General features: G+C 41.5%; 1 protein-coding gene across 4 annotated transcripts in view; it reads right to left on the bottom strand.

The window, feature by feature from the left end:
• Positions 1 to 12,885, bottom strand: part of FBXL4 (F-box and leucine rich repeat protein 4) — an 80,271-nt gene extending 67,386 nt beyond the window's left edge. For all 4 annotated transcript variants that reach the window (XM_055433201.2, XM_055433199.2, XM_088840701.1 and 1 more), the window contains exon 1: positions 12,741 to 12,885. The gene's annotated coding sequence lies outside the window, so the exon portion shown is untranslated. The remainder of the gene's footprint in view (positions 1 to 12,740) is intronic.
• Between the last annotated feature and the right edge of the window lie 838 nt (positions 12,886 to 13,723).

The following is a 13,723-nucleotide window of genomic DNA, read 5'->3' as shown; positions in this document are numbered from 1 at the left end:
ACTTAAGAATATCTAGTTGCAGATAATTTTAATGGACGGACTGAAGAAAGAAAAACAAACCTCTCTAGCTCTTAAGACCATAAGATAAATGTAAATTTATTTTAGCCAAATACTAGTGATACATTTGTATATTAAAATAAAAAGTATTTTACCTAATAATAAAATAACTGAATTTAGTTAGTCTTCCTAACAAAAATCCAAGTACAAAATCATAGGTATGTCACTGCTATCCATTCAAGCTAAAAGAGCGATTAATTAAAATGGTACAATACAGTTAAATTAACTTAGGAGTATAATTAACATTCTAAAACATATACTCCATTTTAAGTGTACAGTTCAATCAGGTTTGACAAAGACATATAACAATGCAAACCACCACCACAACCAAGATATACTGGCTGGCCAAAAAGCTAGTTTGGGTCTTCCCATGTTACAGAAAAACCCAAATTTTTTGACCAATCCAATAAAAAAATTTCTGTTCTCCCAATCACCCATCTGGGCTGAAGAAAGCACAAGCTGGAATCAAGACTGCGAGGAGAAATATCAACAACCTCAGATATGCAGATGACACCACCCTTATGGCAGAAAGTGAAGAGGAACTCAAAAGCCTCTTGATGAAAGTGAAAGAGGAGAGTGAAAAAGTTGGCTTGAAGCTCAACATTCAGGAAACTAAGATCCTGGCATCTGGTCCCTTCACTTCATGGCAAATAGACGAGGAAACAGTGGCTGACTTTATTTTGCTCGGCTTCAAAATCACTGCAGATGGTGATTGCAGCCATGAAATTAAAAGACACTTACTCCTTGGAAGGAAAGTTATGACCAAACTGCTGCTGCTGCTAAGTCGCTTCAGTGGTGTCCGACTCTGTGCGACCCCACAGACAGCAGCCGACCAGGCTCTGCTGTCCCTGGGATTCTCCAGGCAAATGACCAAACTAGATAGCATATTAAAAAGCAGAGACATTAATTGGCCAACAAAGGTCCATCTAGTCAAGACTATTGTTTTTCCAGTGGTCATGTATGGATGTGAGAGTTGGACTATAAAGAAGGCTGAGCGCAGAAGAATTGATGTTTTTGAACTGTGATGTTGGAGAAGACTCTTGAGCATCCCTTGGACTGCAAGGAGGTCCAACCAGTCCATCCTAAAAGAGATCAGTCCTGGGTGTTCATTGGTAGGACTGATGTTGAAGCTGAAACTCCAATACTTTGGCCACCTGATGCGAAAAGCTGACTCACTGGAAAAGACCCTGATGCTGGGAAAGATTGAGGGGAGGAGGAGAAGCGGACAACAGAGGATGAGATGGTTGGATGGCATCACCAACTCAATGGACATGGGTTTGAGTGGACTCCGGGAGTTGGTGATGGGCAGGGAGGCCTGGCATGCTGCAGTTCATGGGGTCGCAGAGTCAGACACAACTGAGCAACTGAACTGAACTGAATCACCCATCCACTCCCTATGCCAGGAAAACAAATATACTGCTGGTTGTCACTATAAATTAGACTACCTTTTATACTAGTTACATAAAGTGGAATATGTCTGTACTTCTGTGTCTAATTTATTTTGCTCAGTATAACTGAGATTTACCCCTCTTGTTATGTTTATCAGTCATTTGTTCCTTTATTGCTGAATCATCTATCTCTATTAAGCAGACATATTCATTCACCTGCTGATAGACATTTGGGTTGTTTCTAGAACCAAAATGTTTATAAAATGAGTGTAACATTTTTCATTCCCACCAACAATGTATGAGTTCTAGTTGCTCCAAATCTTCACCAACAGTTATTATTGTCAATCTTTAGCCATTCCAGTGGGTGGGTCATGATACCTCACGGTTTTAGTTTGCATTTCTCAATTGACTAGTAATGCTGTGCCCTTATTTTCATGTCCTTATTTGCCACATATATCTTCTTTAGTGAAATGGGTATTTTTCCCATTTTTTAATTGTCTTTTTATTAGTTTTATTATTTATTGAGTTGTAAGAGTTCTTTATCGGAGAAGGCAATGGCAAGCCACTCCGGTACTATTGCCTAGAAATCCCATGGATGGAGGAGCCTGGTAGGCTGCAGTCCGTGGGGTCGCTAAGGGTCGGACACGACTGAGCGACTTCACTTTCACTTTTCACTTTCCACTTTCACACATTGGAGAAGGAAATGGCAACCCACTCTAGTGTTCTTGCCTGGAGAATCCCAGGGACGGGGGAGCCTGGTGGGCTTCCGTCTATGGGGTCACGCAGAGTCGGACACGACTGAAGTGACTTAGCAGCAGCAGCAGCAGCAGCAAGAGTTCTTTATACTTTCTAGATACACTCTTTTCTAGATATATGTTTCGTAAATAGCTTCTTCCAGTCTCTCCCTATTTGTGCTTGCCTTTTCATCTACTTAATAATAGATTTATCTTTAGAAAATAGCTTCTCTTTAGAAAAGTTTTCAATTTTTAAGTCCAATTTATCATTTGTTTTTCTTTTATGACATACTTTTGCGTGTCCTGGAAAATGTTTTACTTAGGAGCAATTTCAAAAGAATAAACCCTAAGACAGATAGTGTTTAATATCTTAAATCTGAGCACAGTTAAATATAGATTAATCAATTCTAAGATGATATCAAACTTGATGCTACAAACACTTTTGGTGGGAATACGAAATGGTACAGTCATTTTGGGTAAGTCTGAAAGTTTATAAAGTTATATATACCCTTACCAAACCATCTAGCATTCCACTCCTAGGTTATTTACTCAAATGTATTAAAACCTATATTCAAACAAAAACCTGTACACAAATGTTTAGAGCAGATTTATTCATTCTCATTCCAATCTGGAGATGTCCCAAGATGTCCTTCAACAGGCAAATGGATAAACAGTGGTACACCTATTCACTGAAATATTATTCAGTAATAACAAGGAATGAGTTACTGACTCAGGTAACAGCAAAGATGACTTAAAATGCATTTTGTAAGTGAAAGAAGACACACACAAAGGCTACACAATTGTTTAATTTCATGTATATGATACTCTGGAAAAGGTAAAATTATAGGGGATGAAAGCAGATCAGTGTTTACTGGGAAGTTAGGGAAGAAGACAGAATTGAGTCTGACGACTACAAAGGGGCCACACAAAGCAATTCTTATGGCAATGAAACTGTTCTGTATGCTTTTATTTTCAGTCTTCGCTGTGGACCAACACAGGGTAGAGATTTGGTATCCCAGAATTGGGTTGTTTATGGGCATCCTAGCTTATTAGTCAGTTTTTGACCAGCTCATCCTGAAAAATATCTACTAGTTGACATGTTCTGCCCATTCATTATGCTCAGGGCAAAGCCTGATCTCAGAGCCCCAGCCAACTCACCTGGCCTTAGACATCCATCCTAAAGACTAAGAAGCAACTTGGGCAATTAGCGCAACTGGTCTCCAACAAAAGTTAATGCAAAAAATAGGAGAAGCGTTTTAAAATAATAACTATTATCTTTAGTGTGAATTAACATGGCATAGGCTCCATAAAATAAGTATGCTGCTGCTGCTGCTAAGTCACTTCAGTCGTGTCTGACTCTGTGAGACCCCACAGACGGCAGCCCACCAGGCTCCCCCCGTCCCTGGCATTCTCCAGGCAAGAATACTGGAGTGAGTTGCCATTTCCTTCTCCAATGCATGAAAGTGAAAGGTGAAAGTGAAGTTGCTCAGTCACGTCTGACTCTTCGCGACCCCATGGAGTACAGCCTACCAGGCTCTGCCGTCCATGGGATTTTCCAGGTTAGAGTACTGGAGTGGGGTGCCATTGCCTTCTCCTAAAATAAGTGTAAGCTAATTTAAATTTTTTTAATTTTTAGAAATTAAAATCATAGTAGTCAAAATAAATTGAAAATTTAAATGAAAAAATAGGAACACAGATGCAAGAAACCCAACATCTACATAAAGTGAATTCAAGAAGAGAATGAAGCTGATGAAAGTTCAAAAAAATGCTAAAAGATAATGGAACATTTCAGAAATTACAAAGGAAAAAGAACTAACTCAAAGTTTTATTCACATAGAAAAACAAACAAGCCAGAAACTATTTCTGGACATGCAAGTATTCCTCCCATAACTCTTCCTAAAATCATTACTCAAGAAAGTATTCCAATCAAAAAACAAATGAATTAAATAAATTTTAAAAGAGGAAGACACAATATTCAAGTGACCAGTGACCTTATAGTTAATCTAAATCATTACAGATGTAGTACTAGTAAAGTTGAAAAGGATGGTTAAGGAAAAACAGAAGTGATATGAAAGGAAATCAATTCAATAGACCCAAGAATGTGGGGAAGGCAAAGAGTCAAGGTCTTACCTCATTAAATGGAGGAATAAGGGCAAAAGAAAGTCAATTCTACATCATTTTAGAATTTCCAAACTTTCAGGGGAGAAAAAAAAAAGTAAATATGAATAGGTTAAATTTTCCTGTGAAAAAGTAATTCCTTTTGCACAAGGGATCCTTGCAATGGAGTGATTCTACATTTTGACTATGGTGGTGGTGACAAGATCTACATAAAATGTCAGAGAACACACACACAAAGGTATGTAAAACTGAGGAAATCTGAATAAAGTGTGTAGATTGGGTCAATGTCAATTTCCCAGGTGTACTACAGTGTTACAGTCATGCAAGGTGTTACCACAGGAAGAAACTGGGTGAAGTATACGTAAGATATTCCTTTATTATTTCTTTCAATTGCATGTGAACCCATAATTATCTTTTATAAAAAGTTTTTTCACAATGCAAAATAAATAATAAACAAACTTTCAGGTTGGGAGGGCGAAGGTTGGAAGGAAAAATAAAAGTCTGACTAAATGATGATTGATATTTATAAGAGAGTAAAGCAAAATGATGTAAACAACTGAAACATATGAGCAATAAAAATCTATCCAGTACACACAAAATTGACAGAGATGGCAACAGTAATATCAGAAATCATCAAACAGAGCAAAAAATATTTTATATTTTGTAAGATTGAAATCCACAAAAGAACAAACATCTATAAAGATGAATCCAATCAAATTCATAGTCACTGTAAGAGACTAATATATTCTGCTTACTGATTTATCAGTTTTGAGAAAACAGTAAATAGTGATATAGTACAAGGAATGTGTCAAGCCAAAAAACAGGGAAATGACAGCTTATCAAAAATATTTTGGGAAAATGTCTGCACACTTAGAAAAGTAAATTCAGAATACAGTTGATCCTTGAACAATACAGGGGTTAGGAGCACCAGCCTTCTGTGCAGCTGTAAAGCCATGGATAACTTAAAACTGGCCATGAATATACACAGTTCCTCCTTATCCACAGTTTTGTATCCCGAGGTTCATCCAACAGTGAATTGTTTAGTACTGAGCATTTTCTAGTGAAAAAAATCGACATGATATGGATGCCTGCAAGTCAAACCCATGTTATTTAAGGGTCAACTGTATTATCCAAGCAACTATTTTCTTTTTAAATTTAAATAAGTAACACAAAATATCCAGTAAGAGAATATGTACAAATAGCATTTTAATAACCTTGGGATGGAAACTCAGGATTCCATAAAGGAAGAGAATATAGAACTGACAACATACATATTAAAGCTTTCTAGATGATTAGATAGCATCACCAACTCAATAGACATGAGTTTGAGCAAACTCTGGGAGGTAGAGAAGGACCAAGGAGCCTGATGTGCTGCAGTCCATGTGGTCGCAGAAAGGCAGGCACGACTTAAGTGACTGATCAACAAAAACAACATGGCAAGAGCTCCCAGAAAAAGCATTTAAAGAATAAACTATGAAAAAATACTAGCAATGGTGTACCAAGTCACTGATAGCCATGACATATAAAGAGCTATTACAAATTAACGTGAAAAAGAGGAACATCAAAAGGAAATTAAGCAAAGAATATGAACAGGCAAGTAGATATTCAACTCCATCAATAAGCAAACAAATGCAAAATTAAAACAGTACAAGTACCTTTCATCCATAAAATCATAAAATGTAAAAAATGATAATCTAGCAGTGATTGTTTCAGAACCACTCTTCACAGCTCTCTCACACTTCTGCACATCTCATAAGCAGGGACACTGATAATCTCTGTTCCAGACTATCCTTTCAAAGGTCTTTATACAGCGAACATTGTTGGCAGATAAAGAGAAGTCTCCCTCTGGCACAGAGGGCAGATTTTTTACTATCCAGCATAATAAAGATAGTATCTCTCTCCAGGGTAAAGGTTAGGCAGACTCGCTTGCAGCCTATTATGAACAGTCAGGTTCCCTAAACTCAGGGTTTCACTCCTATAATGTAATCTACTGCATACACTTGAACTACCTGGCCCTCATCACATCACCCTGTGGAAATCAGGGTTCAAGGAAGTGACAGAAGAAAAGAATGGTAGAAGGACACGTGCTCACCTCCTCCTGGGAAAGCACTGAAACCACAACCAACTGCTGAACGACCAGCAAAAGAAAGATGCTGAGACTGACAAAAAAAAGATACATTAAACGACAAAGAAGAGTCAGTGAGACGGCAGAGGGGTGCAATTAGGATAAAGTCAAATCCCATACCTGCCAGGTGGGTGACCCACAAACGGGAGAACAATTAAACCACAGAAGTTCTCCCACTATTGTGAAGGTTCTGAGCCCCACATCAGGATTTCCAGCCTGCGGGTCCAGCAAAGGGACTAGGAATCCCCAGGGAATCTGACTTTGAAGGCCAGTGGGGTTTGACTGCAGGACTTCCATGGAACTGGGGGAAACAGATTCCACTCTTGGAGGGTACACACAAAATCTTGTGCACAGCAGGATGCAAGGGGAAGGAGATGTGACCGCACAGGAGACTGAACCAAGCCTACCTACAGTGTTGGAGGGTCTCCTGCAGAGGTATAGGGTGGCAGTGGTTCAGCTCAAGAACAAAGGGACTGGCAGCAGCAGTTCTAGGAAGTACCAACTGGTGTGAGCTCTCTTGGAAGCCACCATAAGCCAGACCATAAAGTCTGTAGGCTCCAGGGCTGGGTCCTTAGGACAAACAACTAACAGAGAGGGATCACAGCCCTACCCAGTGGCAGACAAGCAGATTAAAGTTTTACTGAGCAAGGCCCTAACCACCAGAGCAAAAACCAGTTCTTCACACTGCCAGTCCCTCCATTCAGGAAGCTTGCACAAGCCTTTTAGATATCCTCATGAGGCTTCAGTTCAGTTCAGTCGCTCAGTCATGTCCAACTCTTTGCGAGCCCATGAATCACAGCACGCCAGGCCTCCCTGTCCATCACCAACTCCCGGAGTTCACCCAAACTCATGTCCACAGAGTCGGTGATGCCATCCAGCCATCTCATTCTTGGTCGTCCCCTTCTCCTCCCGCCCCCAATCCCTCCCAGCATCAAGAGTCTTTTCCAGTGAGTCAACTCGTCGCATGAGGTGGCCAAAGTACTGGAGTTTCAGCTTTAGCATCAGTCCTTCCAATGAACACCCAGGATTGATCTTTAGAATGGACTGGTTGGATCTCCTTGCAGTACAAGCGACTCTCAAGAGTCTTCTCCAACAACACAGTTCAAAAGCATCGATTCTTCAGCGATCAGCTTTCTTCACAGTCCAACTCTCACATCCATACATGACCACTGGAAAAACCATAACCTTGACTAGACGGACCTTGATTGGGAAAGTAATATCTCTGCTTTTCAATATGCTATCTAGGTTGGTCCTAACTTTCCTTCCAAGGAGTAAGCATCTTTTAATTTCATGGCTGCAATCAGCATCTGCAGTGATTTTGGAGCCCAAAAAAATAAAGTCTGACACTGTTTCCACTGTTTCCCCATCTATTTCCCATGAAGTGATGGGACCAGATGCCATGATCTTTGTTTTCTGAATGTTGAGCTTTAAGCCAACTTTTTCACTCTCCTCTTTCACTTTCATCAAGAGGCTTTTGAGTTCCTCTTCACTTTCTGCCATAAGGGTGGTGTCATCTGCATATCTGAGGTGATTGATGTTTCTCCCAGCAATCTTGAGTCCAGTCTGTGCTTCTTCCAGCCCAGCATTCCTCATGATATACTCTGCATATAAGTTAAATAAGGAGGGTGACAATATACAACCTTGACGTACTCCTTTTCCTATTTGGAACCAGTCTGTTGTTCCATGTGCAGTTCTGACTGTTGCTTCCTGATCTGCATACAGGTTTCTCAAGAGGCAGGTCAGGTGTTCTGGTATTCCCATCTCTTTCAGAATTTTCCACAGTTTGTTGTGATCCACACAGTCAAAGGCTTTGGCATAGTCAATGAAGCAGAAATAGATGTTTTTCTGGAACTCTCTTGCTTTTTTGATGATCCAGCGGATGTTGGCCATTTGATATCTGGTTCCTCTGCCTTTTCTAAAATCAGCTTGAACATCTGGAAGTTCACGATTCACGTATTGCTGAAGCCTGGCTTGGAGAATTTTAAGCATGACTTTACTGGCATGTGAGATGAGTGCAATTGTGCGGTAGTTTGAGCATTCTTTGGCATTGCCTTTCTTTGGGATTGGGATGAAGAATGACCTTTTCCAGTCCTGTGGCCACTGCTGACTTTTCCAAATTTGCTGGCACATTGAGTGGAACACTCTCCCAGCATCATCTTTCAGGAACTGAAATAGCTCAACTGGAATTCCATCACCTCCACTAGCTTTGTTCGTAGTGATGCTTTCTAAGGCCCACTTGACTTCACATTCCAAGATGTCTGGCTCTAGGTCAGTGATCACGCCATCGTGATTATCTTGGTCATGAAGATCTTTTTTGTACAGTTCTTCTGTGTATTCTTGCCAACTCTTCTTAATATGTTCTGCTTCTGTTAGGTCCATACCATTTCTGCCCTTTATCGAGATTATCTTTGCATGAAATATCCCCTTGGAATCTCTAATTTTCTTGAAGAGATCTTTTGTCTTTCCTATTCTGTTGTTTTCCTCTATTTCCTTGCATTGATCGCTGAGGAAGGCTGTCTTATCTCTCCTTGCTATTCTTTGGAACTCTGCATTCAGATGCTTGTATCTTTCCTTTTCTCCTTTGCTTTTGGCTTCTCTTCTTTTCACAGCTATTTGTAAGGCCTGCTCAGACAGCCATTTTGCTTTTTTGCATTTCTTTTCCATGGGGATGGTCTTGGTCCCTGCCTCCTGTACAATGTCACGAACCTCTGTCCATAGTTCATCAGGCACTCTATCTATCAGATCTAGTCCCTTACATCTACTTCTCACTTCCACTGTACTCCAATATAAAATAAAAAGTTTAAAGAAATAATTATCTCTGGCAACTGTTATTGCTGGCTCCGGTCATCTACCAGCATCCATGAAACTGTGAGCCTGTAAATAGGGTAAAATTCAATCTTGACAATTCCTGGCAAGGATACAGCAACAGCAGGCAACATTTTCAGAAACTGTATAAACTGACTCTGACAACAATCTTTTGAAGAGAAATATGGAATGATCTATCATAATTTAAAACATATGGAATTTTTTATTTTTTAAAAAAGATATATAACTTTTGACCCAGCAATACTGTGTCTAAGCATTCACACTAAGGTACTAAATAAACGTGCAAATATATACACACAATAGGAATCCCTGAGGCTTTGTTTCGACTTGAAAGAAATTCAGTATAGCCTAAATATCACCAGGGGATTAGTTGAATAAATTTTAGGTTATTCCTGCAATGAAATATCAAAAAGACTTTTAAAAGACAATGTTATATGCACCGACATAGAAAGATGTTCATCAATTATTACTAACTGGAAGTTACTTAACATTATATATAGTATACTGCTAGTTATGAAACACATGTAGACTTACACACATGTATTTTTAATGTCTGGAAGGAAAAGGGAACAAATGATTAAAAGTGATGCTTTATGGGGAATGGGGTTACTAGAGAGTGGACACATAACATTTTTACTTTCTCCTCTGGCTATTGCTGTATTACTTTTCTAAAAGAATGTATGCATTTATTTTACAATCTAATAACATTTCTAAGTTTACATTATAACAACACTTGAAAATTCATTATATTTAAGTTGTTCAATCATAAAACACAAATGGACATGGGGCAGTCCCAGGGATCACGTCTACAGGCATTTATCCCATGTGAGTGAGTGAAAGTCGCTGGGTTATATCCAACTCTTTAGGATTCTATAGTCCATGGAATTCTCCAGGCCAGAATACTGGAGATGGTAGCCTTTCCCTCCTACAAGGAATCTTCGGATCTTCCCAACCCAGGGATTGAATCCATGTCTCCCGCATTACAGGCACATTCTTTACCTGCTGGTTCACAAGAGAAGCCCCAAAATACTGAAGTGGGTAGCCTATCCCTTCTCCAGTGGATCTTTCTGACCCAGGAATTGAACCGGGGTCTCCTGCATTGCAGGTGGATTTTTTTACCAACTGAGTTATCAGGGAAGCCCAATTTATCCCTTAGAGCTACTGAAACTAGCTACAGAACATCCTGAGTCCTAACTGAAGAGGAGAGACACACTCACTAGTACACAATGCAAAGTCAAAAGACACCCAGATTTTGAATCAAGCTGCTTTTCTAAGTACAATTCTGAGGAGCACCTCTAACAGGTCAAGTTCTAACTTAGCAAGAGAAGGGATTTATTTAACAATGGTTAGTAATTCAACTGACATGAGAAAGGCCAGCTAAAAAATAATTTCAAGAGGCAAGAAACTTTAAGGAAGGGGCGGGGTAGAGAAGAAGGGGTAAAAAGGGGGTCAACTTACCCTCTCTAAATATTTCAAAAATATTTAGAGAGGTCTACAATATGCCAGGCACTGTTTGAACCACTAGACATTAAAACACATTATAAAACTAAAGTAATAAGAGCAGCATGATATCAGCACAGGAAGCCAGAGATTGCTAAATACTCAGTAAAAGTTTCAAGAATATACTAGATAGGGCCTCAGATAAAAACAGTATTTGCCATCAGTACGGGAAAACAGAATTCTACAATTGCTGGTGGGGACAATGGCTAACAACTATGAGAGAAAAAGGAGTGCTTTATTTCCTTGCTTATATTAAATATAATTGAGGTAAAGATTTAAATATGAAGAATGCTCGGTTGCTAAGTCTGTCCAACTCTTTGCAACCCCATGGATTAGCCCACCAGGCTTCACCTTCCATGGGATTTTCCAAGCAAGAAAACTGGAGTGGGTTGCCATTTCCTTCTCCAGGAGATCCTCCCATCCCAGGGATCAAATCTGCATCTCTGGCATCTCCGGCATTGGCAAGCAGATACTTTACCACTGAGCCACCTGGGAAGCCCAAATATGAAGAATAAGACTATTAAAAGTACTAGAAGAAAATAAAGGAGTATATTTACGTACAATTCATGTGGCAAAACACCTTTCTTAAGAGGATACCAGAGTTAGACCCACGAAGCTAATTAAAACTGATTAGGTTGATCACAGCAAAAGTTAAAGAGGATGCGGCAATGAAACTAACACAGTAAAGAAATAAGAGGGAATTTTCCCTTTACTGGCCATGGTTAGAATTAAAAGATAAATAGCAATATTTTAAGATGCCTCATACATAGGACTATAATTGCATTACTGGATCATGGGTGCGGGTAAAAAGAATGTAACTATCTTATACTTATTTGACCTCTCTGATTTTTATGTCCATAATAAAAGGGAAGAGTACGAAAATGCAGGGCCCAGGAAAGCAAATTTGGGGGGAGTAGTAAAAAGGGAGCAAGAGGGAAGAAAAGAAATGGGACTCTGAAAGGAAGTGCAGAAAGAAGGATCCAATTCAATGAACAAGTAGAGTGTCTACCATGGAGTGATGCACAGTACCACTAGAAAGATTAAATATACTGTCCCTCTCCCCCAAGAGCTTAGTGTCTAATAAAGGACTAGAGAAGCCTTGATTTCTCAGGAAAATCTCCCTCTAGTCAGCCAGCAGGTACGATATGTAATACAAGACAACACAAGCATGAAGTGAGCTTTAAGGGGGGGAAATGTACTTATCTTCTGAACTTAAGACACCAAAGAGTGCATGCCAAGAAGCAGAAAAAGGCAGCCTGATTCCTCTAAAACATCAAAGCAAGCAAGATCCCCGCACCTAGCGAGTCCTCCAGGGCATAAAGCCAGACGCCCCCTCAACTACCTGATCACAGATTTATAGCATCTTGACTTTCTAATTACTTGTATATTTTAACTAGTGACTACATGAGACGCTTTGTGGCAACAAGTACTTGGGAAACCATCAAGGAAATCCAAAACCGCTCCCACTGCAAGGAGGCTGACAAGGAGGCCAAGTGGATGCTCACCATCTCACTGCATTCTAAGGATAGCTCTAAACACAGGAACAGGGCTGCTGCCCGGCATCTCGTGGCAGTCCTGAATTAAGACACGGGCCTGACTAGGCGAAAACCATCGGGTGAAAAGAGAAACCAAAGTAGCACGCGCAGGAGCAACAAGTACACAGGCGGGCGGGTGGCCAACTCGGGGTTGCAGGGTCAGCGCTACCTGCCAACCCCGCAGTGTAAACAACCCTGCGCCGCCTGCATTGGGCTACGCCTCATGCCTAGCAGACAGTCGTGCAGAGAAGCGGCGCCGGAGGCTAGTTAGATGCTTGCAGGGTCCCCAGCAAGCCCAGCAAACGCAGGCTGGCGGCGGGGGCGCGGAAAGCCGGAGCGGGGACCTCTGCCCGGCGCCCCGGCTCCCCAAAGAGCGGCTCCACCCGGGCCCGGCCCAGCCCCAGCGCCGAAAGAAGACGGAGACCCCCAGGAGGGAGAAGTAAAGGAAGGGCCGTACCCTGTAGGGTCCGGGAGAGGCGCGCGCCGTGGGCTTCACCAGCGACCAGACGGCGCGGGAAGGCCGGGGCGCGGGGGCGGCTCCCAGGCTCCCGCGCTGCGGCGAGACCGCGGCGAGCCCGGCCCAGGGCGACCCGGAAGGAAGACGCTCGGGCCGCGCTGAGGGGCGGAGCCAGGGACGGGGCGGGGCCACGTCGGCGTCTGGACCGCCCCCTCCAAGGCCGAGGGGAGGAGCTTCCTACTGCGGTCCTGGCCTGAGTGGTACCCTAGGAATTGCCAGTTACTCTTCAAGGGGCAGTGGTTGCAAATGTGCTGTGGAAATAATCTCTTCCTCTAGTCCGCCTGTCATCAGTAATGTAGTAGAGCTAGGGCTTCTTCAGTCTAGAGCTGTTGGGTCAGAGGATGCACAAGGATTATGGGTGTTAATGTTCTCAGAAGAAAAGGGGAACAAAAGTAATAGGCGCTCTAAAGGCATTGGAAGGACTGATGCTAAAGCTGAAACTCCAATACTTTGGCCACCTCGTGCGAAGAGTTGACTCACTGGAAAAGACTCTGATGCTGGGAGGGATTGCGGGCAGGAGGAGAAGGGGACGACAGAGAATGAGATGGCTGGATGGCATCACCGACTCTGTGGACATGAGTTTGAGTGAACTCCGGGAGTTGGTGATGGACAGGGAGGCCTGGCGTGCTGTGATTCATGGGGTCGCAAAGAGTCGGACGCGACTGAACTGAACTGAACTGAAAGGCATACTTCACCAAGTTTACAAAACTCTTCTGTCCCAGATACAAATCCTTTTTGCAGGCTCATCTCCCTCCCAACATTCCGAAGCCTGTGATTATTACCTTTGTTGAAGAAGATGCCCTCATGGTCTCCCTTAATCATTTTATGTATTTTCAATAGATACAATATTACCCTTTTTTAGTTTGTATATTTATCTTGCATATTGCACGGTTTCCATTAAGATGGAAAACATTTAATAATGA

The sequence above is a fragment of the Moschus berezovskii genome, chromosome 10 (genome assembly GCF_049115385.1).
Source record: "Moschus berezovskii isolate FMDL1 chromosome 10, NW_MosBer_1.0, whole genome shotgun sequence".
NCBI classification, from domain to species: Eukaryota; Metazoa; Chordata; class Mammalia; order Artiodactyla; family Moschidae; genus Moschus; species Moschus berezovskii.
The sequence above is the reverse complement of the archived record's forward strand: the minus strand, read 5'-3'. Positions and strand labels throughout refer to the sequence as shown.